The 21528-nt window shown below is 50.1% G+C and overlaps 1 protein-coding gene across 1 annotated transcript in view; it reads left to right on the forward strand.

The window, feature by feature from the left end:
• The first annotated feature begins 6839 nt into the window (after positions 1 to 6839).
• Positions 6840 to 21528, forward strand: part of LOC144805716 (pyrin-like) — a 190031-nt gene continuing 175342 nt past the window's right edge. Inside the window, exon 1 of the mRNA XM_078672216.1 lies at positions 6840 to 6930. The gene's annotated coding sequence lies outside the window, so the exon portion shown is untranslated. The remainder of the gene's footprint in view (positions 6931 to 21528) is intronic.

Here is a 21528-nt window from a genome sequence, read left to right on the forward strand (position 1 = left end):
TACTTCCCACCAGAGGGCATCGCCTGCAGCCTCCTTGTGCATTGTCCTGGTTATGCACCTTTACTTCCCACCAGAGGGCATTGCCTGCAGCCTCCTTGTGCATTGTCCTGCGTTATGCACCTTTACTTCCCACCACAGGGCATTGCCTGCAGCCTCGTCGTGCATTGTCCTGGTTATGCACATTCACTTCCCAACAGAGGACATTGTCTGCAGCCTCCTTGTGCATTGTCCTGGTTATGCACCTTTACTTCCCACCAGAGGGCATTGCCTGCAGCCTCCTTGTGCATTGTCCTGGTTATGCACCTTTACTTCCCACCAGAGGGCATTGCCTGCAGCCTCCTTGTGCATTGTCCTGCGTTATGCACCTTTACTTCCCACCAGAGGGCATTGCCTGCAGCCTCCTTGTGCATTGTCCTGGTTATGCACCTTTACTTCCCACCAGAGGGCATTGCCTGCAGCCTCCTTGTGCATTGTCCTGGTTATGCACCTTTACTTCCCACCAGAGGGCATTGCCTGCAGCTTCCTTGTGCATTGTCCTGCATTATGCACCTTTACTTCCCACCAGAGGGCATTGCCTGCAGCTTCCTTGTGCATTGTCCTGGTTATGCACCTTTGCTTCCCACCAGAGGGCATTGCCTGCAGCCTCCTTGTCCATTGTCCTGCGTTATGCACCTTTACTTCCCACCAGAGTGCATTGCCTGCAGCCTCCTTGTGCATAGTCCTGGTTATGCACCTTTACTTTCCACCAGAGGGCATTGCCTGCAGCCTCCTTGTGCATTGTCCTGCGTTACGCACCTTTACTTCCCAACAGAGGGCATTGCCTGCAGCCTCCTTGTGCATTGTCCTGCGTTATGCACCTTTACTTCCCAACAGAGGGCATTGCCTGCAGCCTCCTTGTGCACTGTCCAGCGTTATGCACCTTTACTTCCCACCAGAGGGCATTGCCTGCAACCTCCTTGTGCATTGTCCTGGTTATGCACCTTTACTTCCCACCACAGGGCATTGCCTGCAGCCTCCTTGTGCATTGTCCTGGTTATGCACCTTTACTTCCCACCAGAGGGCATTGCCTGCAGCTTCCTTGTGCATTGTCCTGCATTATGCACCTTTACTTCCCACCAGAGGGCATTGCCTGCAGCTTCCTTGTGCATTGTCCTGGTTATGCACCTTTGCTTCCCACCAGAGGGCATTGCCTGCAGCCTCCTTGTCCATTGTCCTGCGTTATGCACCTTTACTTCCCACCAGAGTGCATTGCCTGCAGCCTCCTTGTGCATAGTCCTGGTTATGCACCTTTACTTTCCACCAGAGGGCATTGCCTGCAGCCTCCTTGTGCATTGTCCTGCGTTATGCACCTTTACTTCCCACCAGAGGGCATTGCCTGCAGCCTCCTTGTGCATTGTCCTGGTTACGCACCTTTACTTCCCAACAGAGGGCATTGCCTGCAGCCTCCTTGTGCATTGTCCTGCGTTATGCACCTTTACTTCCCAACAGAGGGCATTGCCTGCAGCCTCCTTGTGCACTGTCCAGCGTTATGCACCTTTACTTCCCACCAGAGGGCATTGCCTGCAACCTCCTTGTGCATTGTCCTGGTTATGCACCTTTACTTCCCACCAGAGGGCATTGCCTGCAGCCTCCTTGTGCATTGTCCTGGTTATGCACCTTTATTTCCCACCAGAGGGCATTGCCTGCAGCCTCCTTGTGCATTGTCCTGGTTATGCACCTTTACTTCCCACCAGAGGGCATTGCCTGCAGCCTCCTTGTGCATTGTCCTGGTTATGCACCTTTACTTCCCATCAGAGGGCATTGCCTGCAGCCTCCTAGTGCATTGTCCTGGTTATGCACCTTTACTTCCCACCAGAGGGCATTGCCTGCAGCCTCCTTGTGCATTGTCCTGCGTTATGCACCTTTACTTCCCAACAGAAGGCATTGCCTGCAGCCTCCTTGTGCACTGTCCAGCGTTATGCACCTTTACTTCCCACCAGAGGGCATTGCCTGCAACCTCCTTGTGCATTGTCCTGGTTATGCACCTTTACTTCCCACCAGAGGGCATTGCCTGCAGCCACCTTTTGCATTGTCCTGGTTATGCACCTTTACTTCCCATCAGAGGGCATTGCCTGCAGCCTTCTTGTGCATTGTCCTGGTTATGCACCTTTACTTCCCACCAGAGGTCATTGCCTGCAGCCATCTTGTGCATTGTCCTGGTTATGCACCTTTACTTCCCACAGAGGGCACTGCCTGCAGACCTCCTTGTGCATTGTCCTGGTTATGCACCTTTACTTCCCAACAGAGGGCATTGTCTGCAGCCAACTTGTGCATTGTCCTGGTTATGCACCTTTACTTCCCACCAGAGGGCATTGCCTGCAGCCTCCTTGTGCATTGTCCTGGTTATGCACCTTTACTTCCCACAAGAGGGCATTGCCTGCAGCCACCTTGTGCATTGTCCTGGTAATGAACCTTTACTTCCCAACAGAGGGCATTGCCTGCAGCCTCCTTGTGCATTGTCCTGGTTATGCACCTTTACTTCCCACCAGAGGGCATTGCCTGCAGCCTCCTTGTGCATTGTCCTGGTTATGCACCTTTACTTCCCACCAGAGGGCATTGCCTGCAGCCTCCTTGTGCATTGTCCTGGTTATGCACCTTTACTTCCCACCAGAGGGCATTGCCTGCAGCCACCTTTTGCATTGTCCTGGTTATGCACCTTTACTTGCCAGCAGAGGGCATTGCCTGCAGCCTCCTTGTGACTTGTCCTGCGTTATGCACCATTACTTCCCAACAGAGGGCATTGCCTGCAGCCTCCTTGTGCATTGTCCTGCGTTATGCACCTTTACTTCCCAACAGAGGGCATTGCCTGCAGCCTCCTTGTGCACTGTCCAGCGTTATGCACCTTTACTTCCCACCAGAGGGCATTGCCTGCAACCTCCTTGTGCATTGTCCTGGTTATGCACCTTTACTTCCCACCACAGGGCATTGCCTGCAGCCTCCTTGTGCATTGTCCTGGTTATGCACCTTTACTTCCCACCAGAGGGCATTGCCTGCAGCTTCCTTGTGCATTGTCCTGCATTATGCACCTTTACTTCCCACCAGAGGGCATTGCCTGCAGCCACCTTGTGCATTTTTCTGGTTATGCACCTTTACTTCCCACCAGAGGGCATTGCCTGCAGCCTCCTTGTGCATTTTTCTGGTTATGCACCTTTATTTCCCACCAGAGGGCATTGCCTGCAGTCTCCTTGTGCATTGTCCTGGTTATGCACCTTTACTTCCCACCAGAGGGCATTGCCTGCATCCATCTTGTGCATTGTCCTGGTTATGCACCTTTACTTCCCACAGGCCCCAGTCTGGGGGTCTCCTGAGGGGGGCCCACAGAACGCCACAGGGGCCACAGGGCAGTGACATCACACAACACTATTCCTGCTCCCGCAGAAAGTGGTGGGACCCCCACAGCTCACAGAAATCCACAGGCCTCGCTCTGAATGGGGGTCTCCTGAGGGGGGCCCACAGCAGGCCACAGGGGCCACAGGGCAGTGACATCACACAACACTATTCCTGCTCCCGCAGAAAGTGGTGAGACCCCCACAGCTCACAGAAATCCACAGGCCTCGCTCTGAATGGTGGTCTCCTGAGGGTGGGGGGCACACAGCAGGCCACAGGGGCCACAGGGCAGTGACATCACACAACACTATTCCTGCTCCCTCAGAAAGTGGTGAGACCCCCACAGCTCACAGAAATCCACAGGCCCCAGTCTGGGGGTCTCCTGAGGGGGGCCCACACCAGGCCACAGGGGCCACAGGGCAGTGACATAACACAACACTATTCCTGCTCCCTCAGAAAGTGGTGAGACCCCCACAGCTCACAGAAATCCACAGGCCTCGCTCTGAATGGTGGTCTCCTGAGGGTGGGGGGCACACAGCAGGCCACAGGGGCCACAGGGCAGTGACATCACACAACACTATTCCTGCTCCCGCAGAAAGTGGTGTGACCCCCACAGCTCACAGAAATCCACAGGCCCCAGTCTGGGGGTCTCCTGAGGGTGGGGGGCACACAGCAGGCCACAGGGGCCACAGGGCAGTGACATCACACAACACTATTCCTGCTCCCGCAGAAAGTGGTGAGACCCCCACATCTCACAGAAATCCACAGGCCCCAGTCTGGGGGTCTCTTGAGGGGGGCCCACACCAGGCCACAGGGGCCACAGGGCAGTGACATAACACAACACTATTCCTGCTCCCGCAGAAAGTGGTGAAACCCCCACAGCTCACAGAAATCCACAGGCCCCAGTCTGGGGGTCTCCTGTGGGGGGCCCACAGAACGCCACAGGGGCCACAGGGCAGTGACATCACACAACACTATTCCTGCTCCCGCAGAAAGTGGTGAGACCCCCACATCTCACAGAAATCCACAGGCCTCGGTCTGAATGGGGGTCTCCTGAGGGGGGCCCACAGCAGGCCACAGGGGCCACAGGGCAGTGACATCACACAACACTATTCCTGCTCCCGCAGAAAGTGGTGAGACCCCCACAGCTCACAGAAATCCACAGGCCTCGCTCTGAATGGTGGTCTCCTGAGGGTGGGGGGCACACAGCAGGCCACAGGGGCCACAGGGCAGTGACATCACACAACACTATTCCTGCTCCCGCAGAAAGTGGTGAGACCCCCACAGCTCACAGAAATCCACAGGCCCCAGTCTGGGGGTCTCCTGAGGGGGGCCCACACCAGGCCACAGGGGCCACAGGGCAGTGACATAACACAACACTATTCCTGCTCCCGCAGAAAGTGGTGAGACCCCCCACAGCTCACAGAAATCCACAGGCCTCGCTCTGAATGGTGGTCTCCTGAGGGTGGGGGGCACACAGCAGGCCACAGGGGCCACAGGGCAGTGACATCACACAACACTATTCCTGCTCCCGCAGAAAGTGGTGAGACCCCCACAGCTCACAGAAATCCACAGGCCTCGCTCTGAATGGTGGTCTCCTGAGGGTGGGGGGCACACAGCAGGCCACAGGGGCCACAGGGCAGTGACATCACACAACACTATTCCTGCTCCCTCAGAAAGTGGTGAGACCCCCACAGCTCACAGAAATCCACAGGCCCCAGTCTGGGGGTCTCCTGAGGGGGGCCCACACCAGGCCACAGGGGCCACAGGGCAGTGACATCACACAACACTATTCCTGCTCCCGCAGAAAGTGGTGAGACCCCCACAGCTCACAGAAATCCACAGGCCCCAGTCTGGGGGTCTCCTGAGGGGGGCCCACACCAGGCCACAGGGGCCACAGGGCAGTGACATAACACAACACTATTCCTGCTCCCGCAGAAAGTGGTGAGACCCCCACAGCTCACAGAAATCCACAGGCCCCAGTCTGGGGGTCTCCTGAGGGGGGCCCACACCAGGCCACAGGGGCCACAGGGCAGTGACATCACACAACACTATTCCTGCTCCCTCAGAAAGTGGTGAGACCCCCACAGCTCGCAGAAATCCACAGGCCTCGCTCTGAATGGGGGTCTCCTGAGGGGGGCCCACAGCAGGCCACAGGGGCCACAGGGCAGTGACATCACACAACACTATTCCTGCTCCCTCAGAAAGTGGTGAGACCCCCACATCTCACAGAAATCCACAGGCCCCAGTCTGGGGGTCTCCTGAGGGGGGCCCACAGCAGGCCACAGGGGCCACAGGGCAGTGACATCACACAACACTATTCCTGCTCCCGCAGAAAGTGGTGAGACCCCCACAGCTCACAGAAATCCACAGGCCTCGCTCTGAATGGTGGTCTCCTGAGGGTGGGGGGCACACAGCAGGCCACAGGGGCCACAGGGCAGTGACATCACACAACACTATTCCTGCTCCCTCAGAAAGTGGTGAGACCCCCACATCTCACAGTAATCCACAGGCCTCGCTCTGAATGGGGGTCTCCAGAGGGTGGGGGGCACACAGCAGGCCACAGGGGCCTCAGGGGCCACAGGGGCCACAGGGCAGTGACATCACACAACACTATTCCTGCTCCCTCAGAAAGTGGTGAGACCCCCACATCTCACAGAAATCCACAGGCCCCAATCTGGGGGTCTCCTGAGGGGGGCCCACAGCAGGCCACAGGGGCCACAGGGCAGTGACATCACACAACACTATTCCTGCTCCCGCAGAAAGTGGTGAGACCCCCACATCTCACAGTAATCCACAGGCCTCGCTCTGAATGGGGGTCTCCTGAGGGTGGGGGGCACACAGCAGGCCACAGGGTCCACAGGGCAGTGACATCACACAACACTATTCCTGCTCCCGCAGAAAGTGGTGAGACCCCCACAGCTCACAGAAATCCACAGGCCCCAGTCTGGGGGTCTCCTGAGGGGGGCCCACAGCAGGCCACAGGGGCCACAGGGCAGTGACATCACACAACACTATTCCTGCTCCCTCAGAAAGTGGTGAGACCCCCACATCTCACAGAAATCCACAGGCCTCGCTCTGAATGGGGGTCTCCAGAGGGGGGCCCACACCAGGCCACAGGGGCCTCAGGGGCCACAGGGGCCACAGGGCCCCACATGACGCCCCTCCTTCAGGGCATCACTCTGGGCCCAGCAAGGCTTGATGGGAATCGGGGTATCTGAAAAGGTGCTGTAAAACCAGAGCCCTGCAGCCCCCCTGGGTGAACTGGAGACAGGGTCACGACAGACCGGGGGCCCAAAGGTGGCTTCCTGTTGTGCACGTCTGGGCTGTGTGAACACGCCTTCTTTAACTCCGACATGTTTGAGGTCCTGCCGCACAGTGAGGCCACATGACACATTTCATCATGCTTTGACAGGCAGACGCCACTTCCTCTTTAGGGTAAACCACGTGCAGCTGCTCTGTGAAGGGGAAGTGTTTCCAAAGAGCTGCAAGCAGGACTGTTTGCCACATACAATCTGAGATGAAACATTTGCGAGCTGTGACAGAGGGAGCGATGCTGTGAAGGTAAGAGGCTTTGCTGCCTGATTGTAAATAATCACAGGTCTGCCTGAGGGAGAGCTCTGGGTCGATGCAATGACCAGTGACGTAGGTGGGGGTTTAGTGAGGGGAAGTTTGTGCCCTAATGTAGTGAAGGAATGCCCCCCGCGATTGCTGGTTTGCTAGAATCAGGCCATCATTGAGGTGCAGGGGCCTCTCACACTCCGGGCCCCTTGCTCTACACCCCTGGAAACTGCCTTCAGATGATTCTCTTGGCTGTGCAGTGGTATGCCATGCAGTGGTAAGCTGTGCAGTGGTATGTTGTGCAGTGGTATGCCATGCAGTGGTAAGCCGTGCAGTGGTATGCCATGCAGTGGTAAGCCGTGCAGTGGTATGTTGTGCAGTGGTATGCCATGCAGTGGTAAGCCGTGCAGTGGTATGCCATGCAGTGGTACGCAATGCAGTGGAAAGTTGTGCAGTGGTATGCCATGCAGTGGTATGCTGTGCAGTGGTATGCTGTGCAGTGGTATGCCATACAGTGGTAATCCGTGCAGTGGTAAGCTGTGCAGTGGTATGCCGTGCAGTGGTATGCCATGCAGTGGTAAGCCGTGCAGTGGTGTGCCATGCAGTGGTAAGCCGTGCAGTGGTGTGCCATACAGTGGTAAGCCGTACAGTGGTACGCCATGCAGTGGTAAGCCATGCAGTGGTATGCCGTGCAGTGGTATTCCATGCAGTGGTGTGCCGTGCAGTGGTATGTTGTGCAGTGGTACGCCATGCAGTGGTAAGCCATGCAGTGGTATGCCATGCAGTGGTATGCCGTGCAGTGGTATGCCGTGCAGTGGTATGCCATACAGTGGTAACCCGTGCTGTGGTAAGCTGTGCAGTGGTATGCCGTGCAGTGGTATGCCATGCAGTGGTAAGCCTTGCAGTGGTGTGCCATACAGTGGTAAGCCACACAGTGGTACGCCATGCAGTGGTATGCCGTGCAGTGGTATGCCGTGCAGTGGTATGCCATACAGTGTGTTGCTGGGTAATGTCTGCTGGGTATCTTACCGGGCACTCTGGGTTTTCTATGATGTGTCATGGGGTCCTGGGTGATGGTGCAGGTACTGGGCGTTATCTGGGCCTCTGATATTAAGTGCTCTGCAAAGTGTGCTGCTGTGCTGTGCAGTGCTTTGTATTCCATAGGCTATGCAGTGGGTGGGTGCTGCTGGTTATTGTCACTGTGCTGTGCAGTGCTTTGTATTCCATGGCTATGCATTGGGTATGTACTGCTAGTTATTTTCGCTGTGCTGTGCAGTTCTTTCTATTCCATGGTCTATGCAGTGGGTATGAGGCTATGGTTATTGTCGCTGTGCTGTGCAGTGCTTTGTATTCCATAGGTTATGCAGTGGGTGTGTACTGCTGGTTATTGTCGCTGTGCTGTGCTGAATGCAGTGGAGTGTGCTGCTGGTAATTGTTGCTGTGCTGTGCAGTGCTTTGTATTCAATGGGCTATGCAGTGGGTGTGTACTGCTGGTTATTGTCGCTGTGCTGTGCTGTAATTTGTATTCCGTAGGCTATGCATTGGGTATGTACTGCTAGTTATTTTCGCTGTGCTGTGCAGTGCTTTCTATTCCATGGTCTATGCAGTGGGTATGAGGCTATGGTTATTGTCGCTGTGCTGTGCAGTGCTTTGTATTCCATACGCTATGCAGTGGGTGTGTGCTACTGGGTATTCTTGCTGTGCTATGCTTTGTATTCCATACGCTATGCAGTGGGTGGGTGCTGCTGGTTATTGTCACTGTGCTGTGCAGTGCTTTGTATTCCATGGCTATGCATTGGGTATGTACTGCTAGTTATTTTCGCTGTGCTGTGCAGTGCTTTCTATTCCATGGTCTATGCAGTGGGTATGAGGCTATGGTTATTGTCGCTGTTCTGTGCTGTGCAGTGCTTTGTATTCCATAGGTTATGCAGTGGGTGTGTACTGCTGGTTATTGTCGCTGTGCTGTGCTGTAATTTGTATTCCATAGGCTATGCAGTGGGTGTGCGTTGCTGGTTATTGTCACTATGCTCTGCAGTGCTTTGTATTCTATGGGCAATGCAGTGGAGTGTGCTGCTGGTAATTGTTGCTGTGCTGTGCAGTGCTTTGTATTCAATGGGCTATGCAGTGGGTGTGTACTGCTGGTTATTGCCGCTGTGCTGTGCTGTAATTTGTATTCCGTAGGTTATGCAGTGGGTGTGCGTTGCTGGTTATTGTCACTATGCTCTGCAGTGCTTTGTATTTTATGGGCAATGCAGTGGAGTGTGCTGCTGGTAATTGTTGCTGTGCTGTGCAGTGCTTTGTATTCCATAAGCTTTGCAGTGGGTGTGTGCTGCTGGTTATTGTCACTGTGCTGTGCAGTGATTTGTATTCCATAAGCTATGCAGTGGGTGTGTGCTGCTGGTTATTCTCGCTGTGTTGTGCAATGCTGTGTAATCCATGCAGTGGGTGTGGCCTGCAGGTTATTGACGCTGTGCTGCGAATTGCTTTGTATTCCATAGGCTATGCAGTGGGTGTGTGCTGCTGGTTATTCTCGCTACGCTGTGCAGTGCTGTGTAATCCATGCAGTGGGTGTGGCCTGCCGGTTATTGACGCTGTGCTGCGAAGTGCTTTGTATTCCATAAGCTATGCAGTGGGTGTATGACTGCTGGTATTGTCGCTGTGCTGTTCTGTGCAGTGCAGTACTTTGTATTCCATGGACAATGTACTGGATGTGCGACTGCTGGTTATTGTCGCTGTGCTGCGCAGTGTTTTATCTTCCATAGACTTCGTAGTGGGTGTGTGCTGCTGGTTATTGTTGCGGTGCTGCGCAGTGCTTTGTCTCCATAGACTATGCAGTGGGTGTGCTGCTGGTATTGTCACTGTGTTGTGCTGTGATTTGTATTCCATGGACAATGCAGTCGATGTGTGCTGCTGCTAGGGTCGCTGTGCTGTGCAGTGTTTTGTATTCCATCGGCTATGCTTGGGTGTGTGCTGCTGGTTATTCTCACTGTACTGTGCAGTGCTGTATATTCCATGGGCTATTCAGTGGGTGTGTGCTGCGGGGTATAGTCGCTGTACTGTGCAGTGCTTTGTATTCAATCAGCTATGCAATGGGTGTGTGCTGCTGGTTCTTCTTGCTGTGCTGTGCTGTGCAGTGCTGTGTAATCCATTGGCTATGCAGTGGGCGTGTGCTGCTGGTTATTGTTGCTGTGCCGTGCAGTGCTTTGTATTCCATGGGCTATGCAGTGGGTGTGTACGGCTGGTTATTGTTGCTGTGCTGTGCAGTGCTTTGTATTCCATGGTCTATGTAGTAGGTGTGTGCTGCTGGGTATTCTCACTGTCCTGTACAGTGCTTTGTATTCCCAGGGCAATGCAGTGGGTGTGTACTGCTGGTTATAGTCGCTGTGCTGTGCAGAGCTTTCTATTCCATAGGATATGCAGTGGGTGTGTACTGCTGGTTATTGTCGCTGTGCTGTAATTTGTATTCCATAGGCTATGCAGTGGGTGTGTACTGCTGGGTATTGTCGCTGTGCTATGCAGTGCTTTGTATTCCATGAGCTATGCAGTGGGTGTGTACTGCTGGGTATTGTCGATGTGCTGTGCAGTGCTTTTTATTCCATAAGCTATGCAGTGGGTGTGTGCTGCTGGTTATTGTCACTGTGCTATGCAGTGCTTTGTATTCCATAAGCTATAAAGTGGGTGTGTGCTGCTGGTTATTCTCGCTGTGCTGTGCAGTGTTGTGTAATCCATGCAGTGGGTGTGGCCTGCAGGTTATTGATGCTGTGCTGCAAAGTGCTCTGTATTCCATAGGTTATACAGTGGGTGTATGGGGGCTGGTATTATCGCTGTGCTGTTCTGTGCAGTGCGGTACTTTGTGTTCCATGGACTATGCACTGGATGTGTGACTGCTGGTTACTGTCGCTGTGCTGGGCAGTGTTTTGTCTTCCATAGACTTCTTAGTGGGTGTGTGCTGCTGGTTATTGTTGCGGTGCTGGGCAGTGCTTTGTCTACATAGGTTACGCAGTGGGTGTGCTGCTGGTATTGTCACTGTGCTGTGCAGTGATCTGTATTCTATGGACAATGCAGTGGATGTGTACTGCTAGCTAGGGTCGCTGTGCTGTGCAGTGTTTTGTATTCTATAAGCTGTGCAGTGTGTGTGTGCTGCTGTTTATTCTCATTGTGCTGTGTAGTGCTTTGTATTCCATCGGCTATGCAGTGGGTGTGTGCTGCTGGTTATTCTCACTGTACTGTGCAGTGCTTTGTATTCCATCTGCTATGCAGTGGGTGTGTGCTGCTGGTTATTCTCGCTGTGCTGTGCAGTGCTGTGTAATCCATTGGCAATGCAGTGGGTGTGTGCTGCTGGTTATTGTAGCTGTGCTGTGTAGTGCTTTGTATTCCATCTGCTATGCAGTGTGTGTGTGCTGCTGGTTATTCTCACTGTGCTGTGCAGTGCTGTGTAATCCATTGGCAATGCAGTGGGTGTGTGCTGCTGGTTATTGTAGCTGTGCTGTGTAGTGCTTTGTATTCCATGGGCTATGCAGTGTGTGTGTGCTGCTGGTTATTGTCGCTGTGCTGTGCAGTGCTGTGCTTTGTATTTCATGGGCTATGCAGTGGGTGTGTGCTCCTGGTTATTGTAGCTGTGCTGGGTAGTGCTTTGTATTCCATCGGCTATGCAGTGGGTGTGTGCTGCTGGGTATTCTTGCTGTGCTACTCATTGCTTTGTATTCCATAGGCTACTTAGTGGGGGCCCGATTCCCAGAACTAACTTAAGACAAAATCCTAAATTTACTACCATTTCCTCATTTTGGTATTCACAGAAGGCACCTACTCATTGATGAGTAAGTGCCTTCTGTGAACACCAGAATGAGTAAGTGCCTTCTGTGAGTACCAAAATGAGTAAGTGCCTTCTGTGAATACTGAAATGAGTAAGTGCCTTCTGTGAATAACAAAATGGTTGTAAGTTTAGGATTTTGTCTTAAGTTAGTTCTGTGAATCGGGCCCTGGGTGTCTGCTACTTGTTCTTGTTGCTGTGCTGTGCAGTGCTTTGTATTCCATAGGCTGTGCAGTGGGTGTGTACTGCTGGGTATTGTCGTGTGATGTATTCCTATAGGTTCTGTATCGATCCCCCTATTCCTGACCCTGTTCTGGTTAACAAGTTAACTAGCAGCCATCCCATGATGCAGAAACCGTTATCTGATTAAGCCACACTACGGCACAGGAACGTGTTATCTGATTAGGTCATAACGCTTGCCATCTAATTAGACAAGCGATATTCCTCCAGCCCCTGATAAGGCATACGGAGTTCTCAAAACAAATCAAACCTATGACAACCTGGGAAAAACCCTGCGGCCATTGTTTTGATTTCACCGAGAACTTCAGCAAAAGAATGTGCTAACGACCAGCTCGTATGACATCCTTATTGACGTATCTATGTCCATCCTTACGTCAATCTCGGCACCTTACAGGTATAAATATTACCGTATTGCCTTAAGCAAACACACGCGGTGGTGACGAGATCGGAGCAGCCAGACTTGCCGAAGCCCAGAGCAGAGCAGACCCCGCTGGCGCAGCCCCGCCTTCCTGACGCGCTGAGAACGAGACGCTGCCTTTCTCCTGCCGAGAAATCCAGCTCCGGCGCTTCCAAGCAGCCCTCGCAGGCAGCCTGGAATATCGAGACCAGAGACGAGAGATACCATCCCTCATTCATCCTAAATTCCAGGTACAGAACTGAATAACCCCTCGCAGAGAATTCTTGAGTCAGTCACTTGGCAAAAACAAACTTAACTTAAACTGCTACTTTCCATCCCCACCCACGTATTAGGCTTAGGTCAGGTACACTGGGGTAGGTGTAGTTAGAAACACCAGTTGAGTACGATTAGTCAAATGTATATGTGTATGTATCTATTTTATCCATTTTAAACCACCATATGGCTTAGAAACCATATAAATGTTTTTACAGTATTATTTTATCCTTCTGCTTTATTGTATGCACTTTACTTAACCATAAGTATTGCGATAATATCGATCCATTTCTCTTGTATGAGAAAAGAGACTGATCAATAAATACCATCTTTTATTGAACACGCACGTCTCTTCCTTTTCTCTACAATCTGGTGAGACTAAGAATGCACGTACTGACTGAGTAAAATAAGTTGTCTTTTGTTTTCACACGACTCTAGAGATACACTCTTGATTAGGGGAGAGCAAAGTTGTCATGTTCTATGGTTGTCAGAAACTAAATCCCTTCTTGTCTATCCAGGGAGGTTCAACTCCTCCTTGCCTATTCGAGAAAGTTTCTAGTGAACTCTGAGCTAGCTGGCAAACCCAAAACTTTAAGTCTAATATCGACAGTAGAAGACCTAGTTAACGTCTGGTCTAGGCCTATACTATTGAAGGTATTATTCCAATGCGCAGACCCTATTGGGATAATAGGAACTACACTACAGTCGCTGTGCTGTCTAGTGCTTTGTATTCATGCAGTGGGTGTGTGCTGCTGGGTATTGTCGCTGTGCTGTGTAGTGCTTTTATTCATGCAGTGGGTGGGTGCTGCTGGTATTGTCGTTGTGCTGCTTAGTACTTTGTATTCGATAGGCTATGCAGTGGGTGTGTACTGCTAGGTATTGTTGCTCTGATTCTTAGCACTTTGTATTCCATACACTATGCAGTGGGTGTATGCTGCTGGTTAATGGTTCTGTGCTGTGCAGTGCTTTGTATTCATGCAGTGGGTGGGTGCTGTTGGTTATTGATGCAGTGCTGTGCTGTGCAGTGCTTTGTATTCATGCAGTGGGGGTGTGGCTTATCTCAGCAATGCCCTTGCCGGCTGGTATTTGCGTCTTGAGAGACAGTAGGTAACAATTCAATCTGTCTATTATGAATGCACATGTGTGGTTCTGTGGATCAAAGGCAGACTTCCCTCTGAAACTCTGATTACACATTTCTGAAGGTCAGATGTTCAGTGCAGGGGACGGTGCTATGGAAAGGCAGGGGTCGTGTCCAGATGTTCAGTGCAGGGGATGGTGCTATGGAGAGGCAGAGGCCGGGTCCAGATGTTCAGTGCAGGGGACGGTGCTATGGAAAGGCAGAGGTTGGGTCCAGATGTTCAGTGCAGGGGATGGTGCAATTGAAAGGCAGAGGTCGGGCCCAGATGTTCAGCGCAGGGGATGGTGCTATGGAAAGGCAGAGGTCGGGTCCAGATGTTCAGTGCAGGGGATGGTGCTATGGAAAGGCAGAGGTCGGGTCCAGATGTTCAGTGCAGGGGATGGTGCTATGGAAAGGCAGAGGTTGGCTTCAGATGTTCAGCGCAGGGGATGGTACTATGGAAAGGCAGAGGTTGGGTCCAGATGTTCAGTGCAGGGGATGGTGCCACGGAAAAATAGAGGTTGGGTCCAGATGTTCAGTGCAGGGGATGGAGCTATGGAAAGGCAGAGGTTGGGTCCAGATGTTCAGTGCAGGGGGTGGTGCTACGGAATGGCAGAGGTCGGGTCAGATGTTCAGTGTAGGGGATGATGCTATGGAAAGGCAGAGGTCGGGTCCAGATGTTCAGTGCAGGGGATGATGCTATGGAAAGGCAGAGGTCGGGTCCAGATGTTCAGTGCAGGGGATGGTGCTGTGGAAAGGCAGAGGTCGGGTCCAGATCTTCAGTGCAGGGGATGGAGCTATGGAAAGGCAGAGGTTGGGTCCAGATGTTCAGTGCAGGGGATGGTGCTATGGAAAGGTAGAGGTCGGGTCCAGATGTTCAGTGCAGGGGATGGAGCTATGGAAAGGCAGAGGTTGGGTCCAGATGTTCAGTGCAGGGGATGGTGCTACGGAACGGCAGAGGTCGGGTCGGATGTTCAGTGTAGGGGATGGTGCTTTGGAAAGGCAGACGTTGGCTCCAGATGTTCAGAGCAGGGGATGGTGCTATGGAAAGGCAGAGGTCGGGTCCAGATGTTCAGTGCAGGGGATGGTGCAATGGAAAGGCAGAGGTCGGGTCCAGATGTTCAGCACAGGGTATGGTGCTATGGAAAGGCAGAGGTCGGGTCCAGATGTTCAGTGCAGGGGATCGTGCAATGGTAAGGCAGAGGTCGGGTCCAGATGTTCAGTGCAGGGGATGGTGTTATGGAGAGGCAGAGGTCGGGTCCAGATGTTCAGTGCATGGGAGGATGCTACGGAAAAACAGAGGTCGGGTCCAGATGTTCAGTGCAGGGAATGGTGCTATGGAAAGGCAGTTGTCGGGTCCAGATGTTCAGTGCAGGGAATGGTGCTACGGAAAAACAGAGGTCGGGTCCAGATGTTCAGTGCAGGGGATGGTGCTATGGAAAGGCAGTGGTCGGGTCCAGATGTTCAGTGTAGGGGATGGAGCTATGGAAAGGCAGAGGTCGGGTCCAGATGTTCAGTGCATGGGATGATGCTACGGAAAAACAGAGATCGGGTCCAGATGTTCAGTGTAGGGGATGGTGCTATGGGAAGGCAGAGGTCGGGTCCAGATGTTCAGTGCATGGGATGATGCTACGAAAAAACAGAGGTCGGGTCCAGATGTTCAGTGCAGGGGATGGTGCTATGGGAAGGCAGAGGTCGGGTCCAGATGTTCAGTGCAGGGAATGGTGCTACGAAAATACAGAGGTCGGGTCCAGATGTTCAGTGCATGGGATGATGCTACGAAAAAACAGAGGTCGGGTTCAGATGTTCAGTGCAGGTGATGGTGCTATGGAAAGGCAGTGGTCGGGTCCAGATGTTCCGTGCAGGGAATGGTGGTATGGGAAGGCTGAGGTTGGGTCGAGGTTCTTGGTGAAGACCTGGGTGTTGTTCAATGCAATGCATTTCTTAGGCGGGTGCCCTAGCGGAGGATTACTGCCTGCAATGAGCCAGACACAAACAGACACTTTGTCATGTATTGGTTGCTTTATAAACCTTCTTGCTTTCTCAAATTTGCATAAAAATGCACTATTTCCCCACTTAAAAAAAAATCCATGGGGGATAACCCCCCAAACTCCTCTTATGACAGTCGGCCTAGCGCGACACACTCGCCTAAGGGGAATTGTTCCAAACTTTTACACTGCATCACTTTGAAATATCGCCTGCCGCCACTGGACACGTGTCAGTAAATAAGGTACATGCATACGTCACAGTGACACATGTGAGACATGTAGACGAGGAGGATGGGTTTAGATTATTGGACAGGAAGATCTGGCGCTCAAGCATGTGTGATTCTGAGTAAGACTTCTGATTTACAGTTTCACAATGCAAACAGGTCAGGGGAAACAAACCCAGACAACAAAACAACCCCTGCAGTAGTGTAGGGAGGCCTACACCAAACAGATAAATACAAAGTCCTGTTCACACGTTATAGAGTAATAGGTCCTGGCTTCAGAACCCAAAATTAGAGACAATGTTCATTAGAATTAAAGGAATGAAGGTCAAACTCCAAATTTTGCATGAAGAAAAGATTTATAATTCAATCTTGATCAGTACATTTGACATAAGCCAGCCGACACGTGTAGAAGATGTAACTCTTCAGGGCTTTAAGTTCCTTATGTAAAATGGTGATCGCAGTAACGGTGTAGTAATCCAAACCGGCTGCGAGCGAAATGGAGTCAATAGCGGTAAAGAAATGACCTGACCCTGTTAGGCGTGTGAAACCGCATGGGGCACTAAGGACGGATACGTCCCAAGTTAGAGGCAGGGATCTGTATGTATTTCAGGTGGATCGCACGGATCGGTGCGCGGAGTAGCAAGCCAAGGATCCAGGTTACAGAATGTGAGACGTGCAGCGTGTGCTTGTAAATTCCAGATTCACACGGTGCTCGTGTGTAGGATCTCATGAATCGGAGGTCCGTTCTAAACCTGGAGTCTCACAGGGGCGGACACTTCATAGCTGTAAACTACTGGGGGGAGGGTCAGAATATTTGGGTCACAGATATCAGAGTAAAGGGCTACTGACTGCAGAACATGGACCACCAGGAAACTGTGAAAACTGATATATAAATAAGTACAGATTTAATATCCTGAACACATCTGTGAACCTTGAAAGTATAGACCTCACCAGGGTACGTGGACGTGCTGTTAGTTGTAAATCCTGACTTACCTCTGTATATTTACCTTTACGATGCTTCGGTGGGAGGGATGTTCAAGACTGAATATTGTTGTAGGTCAGTGTCAATCACTCCATCTTCTGGTGCCCCCCCCCCCGAGTGGGCGGTCCCAGGACAGTGCGAGGGAGGGTTCCTTGAAAGTGTGATACTTACAAAGAGGCATTATCTGGGTATACACAAAGCAATTTAAAACCCTTCCCAAAGGCATCTGCCCTTCTACACATACACCTGAAGGAGCCAGGAGTAAGTGGTGGAGCAAATGTGAGAATATAAGGTTAAGGTCCCATCTTAAAAGCGAGGAAGGGAGAAGGAAAGGCGGCTTTGGGATTGTAAATCTTATGTCTGGGGCTGAAATGTCTTATTTCTTTGTGAATTGGGTACTGGGTGTTTCCCAAATTCATCACACTTTTAGGTGCTGCTAAAATAAAAAAACAATTGGAATATCTGTTCCAATAGTAGGTTACGAATTCTGTGTATTTTTATTTTACTTTGGGTGAGGTCTTGTAGGGTCTTTTCAGCAGGCATATGAATCCACTAGTTGCCATACCATTGACTGACAGCTGCAAACATGCCACAGTACTCCCCCTCCTCAGGAAGCCCTTCACAGACCGATGACGCTAACCAAGTATCGACCCATCTACCTGCTCCTCTACCGGCTAAAGCCCTAGAGAAGATGATCAGGGTCCCACCCATCAACCTCCACGAAAAGCACCTCCTCAACACCACTCCCTTGAGTCTCAGGCCGCACCGCAGCATGGAAACAGCCCTCACCGACCTGACGACATCTGTATAATATGGACAGAAGAGACACCGCAGTCCTCATCCTCCCTGACCTCTCTGGAGCCTTCAATACAGTCTCTCACCCGATCCAAAATCAACGACCCACACAACATCTGTATGATATGGACAGGGGAGAAACCACAGCCTTCATCTTCCCAGCCTCTCTGCAGCCTTCAATACCGTCTCCCACCCGATCCACATTCAACAACCACATAAAGCCTGCATTCAAGTACCTGCAGTCCACTAGAGATGTTCCTTCTTGATACAGCGAAATCACAGTCTGTTATCCTGCTCCCGCTACCAGGCACCCTGAACCACCTCTGCCCCAAGTGTTACCACTCAACCTGACCTTTTCAACACCTACATGAACCCGCTTGTCAGCATCATCCACCCCCACGGAATCAGCGTCCTATCTCATGTCAACGACCCACAGCTGATACGATCCGTCTGCGACAAAAAACAAAAGCCTCAGACCAAACTCTCCCCTTGTAGGATGGAAGTTTTCAAATGGATGAAAACCAACGACCTCAAACTAAACATAGACAGGACGGGAGTTATGATATTCAGAAGATATTCCACGTTGAGGAACTCCACCTGGTGGCCAACAGAACTGAAACCCACACAATCCCTCCCACCAACATCAAGACCTTTCTTATCGTTATCAAGAACCAACCCACCAGGACCACCCAGGTAAACCCCGTCTGCGCCTCCTGCATCCACACACTCAAGGCGCTGAAGAAGATCTTCACACAGCTCCAAACCAGCACCCACAGAACCGTTAGCCAGGCGCTCATAACCAGGAAAGTGAACCACAGGAACACCCTCTACCCTGGGTTCAAAACGTAAATAACCTGATGACTCCAAACCATACAGAACTCTGCAGCCACAGTCAACCTCCCATGCAGACGTACATCACCCCACACTTCAGGGAACCCCAATTGCTTCCTATTCACAGGTTAGCTCTTTTCAAACTTCTCACGCTCACCTTCAAAGCATTACACAGCATGGGCCCAGCATACCTCAATAATGGCATCTGCTTCAAGAAACCCACCAGACACCACCCCTCACCCATTCTTCTACTTGCAGAAATACCACACACTCAGAGAAACAAAACACAACATAAATACCAAAACCATACGAAACGTAACATAACCAACCAAAAAAACCTTCATACATATGTATATATATATATATCTATATTCACTGAAAAAAACATAGGTTTTAGGCCTTATATAGTTAGGAATTAGCATTTAAAAAACCATTGAAATTCACTCAAAAAACTATAAGTTTTTGGGGGGTTATAGTTAACTGGACATTTCACTCATACAAAACCATTGAAATTGCTCCTATATAATTAGTTGTACTAACTATATTTCGCGCACCCGCAATCCACTGCTGATAATGTCACATATTACATCATTCATGACATGGTCAGTGACATCACTGATGACATCTCACATGACATCACTAATGACATCCTCCAGTAAATGTGGTTTGCTTCGTTATTTAAATATGCATCATATATATAGCAATTTGCATTGAAGAATGAGTGGATATATGAAAATAAATATTTGGATAGAGGATTTAGTAGCTGTGTAATGACTGTTTACTTTAACAATTTATAGTGTCTCACTAAATATAGTGAATAGTGACTAATCTGTGTGAATATCTGTATCACTTTGCCAGTTGTTGGGTAAAGTGGTTCTCCAGTTGGTTACTAGCTATGTGAAAGTCTATATTAGTTTTTGATTAGTTAACTGAGTATTTGTATGGGAGAGTGAATGTGTGTGTGGTTCGGTGGGAGGTGTGTGACTGCCCAAAGATGTGCGAATAGTTGATTCAGTAGATATATGAAGTTAAAACTACATGTTCTAACAGTTGTTTGGGTGAGTGAATGTCTTTATGGGTGTGGTGATGACTTTATAATACACTAAGTATGACTTACTATCTAAATGAATAGATGAACTGGTGTTTGTATAACTGTGTAGCCAAGTAAGTATGTAAGTATGATCAATTATTTACATAAGTGAGTACCATAACTTCATATGTGAATAGGTTGTGTGCTGGTGTGTAATGTCGATATAGGTGTTTAAGTATTTTTGCTAGTGTTCTATTGTTCTTCGACAGCATGTATGAGTGAATCTACAGATAAGTGATTAGATGTGTGTATACATCTAGGAATCTCTTAGTGGGTTTTTAGATGCTTGTATTGCTGTGTCAATGGATTTAAATATGATATTCTGTATTTTACAAAGAGTGATGAAAGATTTTACTAGTGTATGAAAATGTGTATGTGATTGTCACGTGGATGATGTCATCAGTGATGTCATTTGACATGTCATCAGGGATGTCACTGACCATGTCATGAATGATGTAATATGTGACATCAACAGCAGTGGATTGCGGGATTGCGGGTGCGCAAAATACAACAGCTAAACACTCAAAGTCGTTTTTTTTTTTTTTTTTTACGTGCGCGCAACGTGCGTGCACCTTGAATTTTTTTTTTTTAAATACATTTTTTTTTAGCTCTTCTTGATCCTTCACGGACCCCCTGAGAAGGGCTAAGGGTTCAGGAAGTCTCTACCCTGCCCCCTTTTCATGTTTTCCACTTTTCTTTTTCACTCTCTTCTGCCTCGGAGGTGCGAGCCCATGCGAAGGTCTAGGGGGTCAACGAGTCTCTTCCTCGCCTCCTTTTCATGTTTTATGAAAGTCAGGTGATACTCATTTACATGCGACGTGCGCGCACCGTGCCCGCACGTAAAGTCATATGACTTGAAAACGACACTTTTTATTGGTTCATGGCAGTTTCTGTTCTAGAATCTTCAAACACCCCACACACTTTCTTTACTATCTATTTCACTCTCTTGGAAGAAGGACCTTTCCAGTTTTCTTCAAGGATTGTTCCAGAGATGTCAGGAAGAATGGACTCCTCTTCAGATTCAAATGTCCAGGAACTTCAGGCACCTGCCAAGAAGAGCAAAACATCTTTCATTTGGAAATTTTTTATATATCCACAGGGGCAGAAAAAAGTAAATGCCCCAAAGGTGACAAGCACCATATGTGGATCTGTGCTCTCCAGGGGAAACCCTCAAAAGAAATATTCCTTTTCTATACACACTATGATTAGGCATGTTAAAAATGTGCACCCTGCACAGTATGCTCAAGCTTCCACCAGCGCCCTTGCTTCTCAAGTACCACCTGCTGTGCCCAGCACATCAAGAGGAGCACCTTATGCCTCACCATCCACATCAGCATTGGATATACGCCCGTTCCTCAGCAATGTGAACATGAGATGCAATATCTGCAACGAGATCCTCTGCTACGGGAAGCAGAGCCTCAGCTTGATTGAAATTAGAAGTACGCAGCACCAATGCTCCTAGAGGAGATAATTTATTTTTTAATTTGATTTAGTTTGTTCCCGTTTAACAGTTTTTCATTTCCTGTTTCCTGTTCTTGAACAAAAAACTCAAAAAAATATAAAACTTTCAAAAAAATATATATAAAAGAACAAAACAAAAAAAAAGTTATTTTAAGAACTAACTTACTAACTTCACTTTTCAAAAAAAGAGCTGTATTTCTTATAAACTGTGTCAGTCTTTTTTCGAATGAATGTGTAGTGTATAAATGAATGACTGAAATGACTGAGTGAAGGGGAGGAAGGGACTGAGAGAATGAGTAAGGAAAGGGGAGTATGATGAGTGAGGAAAGGGGAATCAAAGAGTGACTGAAACAAGGAGACTAAGGGTTGTGGAGTGAGGTAAGTGGAGGGGAA

Source organism: Lissotriton helveticus (genome assembly GCF_964261635.1).
Source record: "Lissotriton helveticus chromosome 1_1 unlocalized genomic scaffold, aLisHel1.1 SUPER_1_unloc_2, whole genome shotgun sequence".
Lineage (NCBI taxonomy): Eukaryota > Metazoa > Chordata > Amphibia > Caudata > Salamandridae > Lissotriton > Lissotriton helveticus.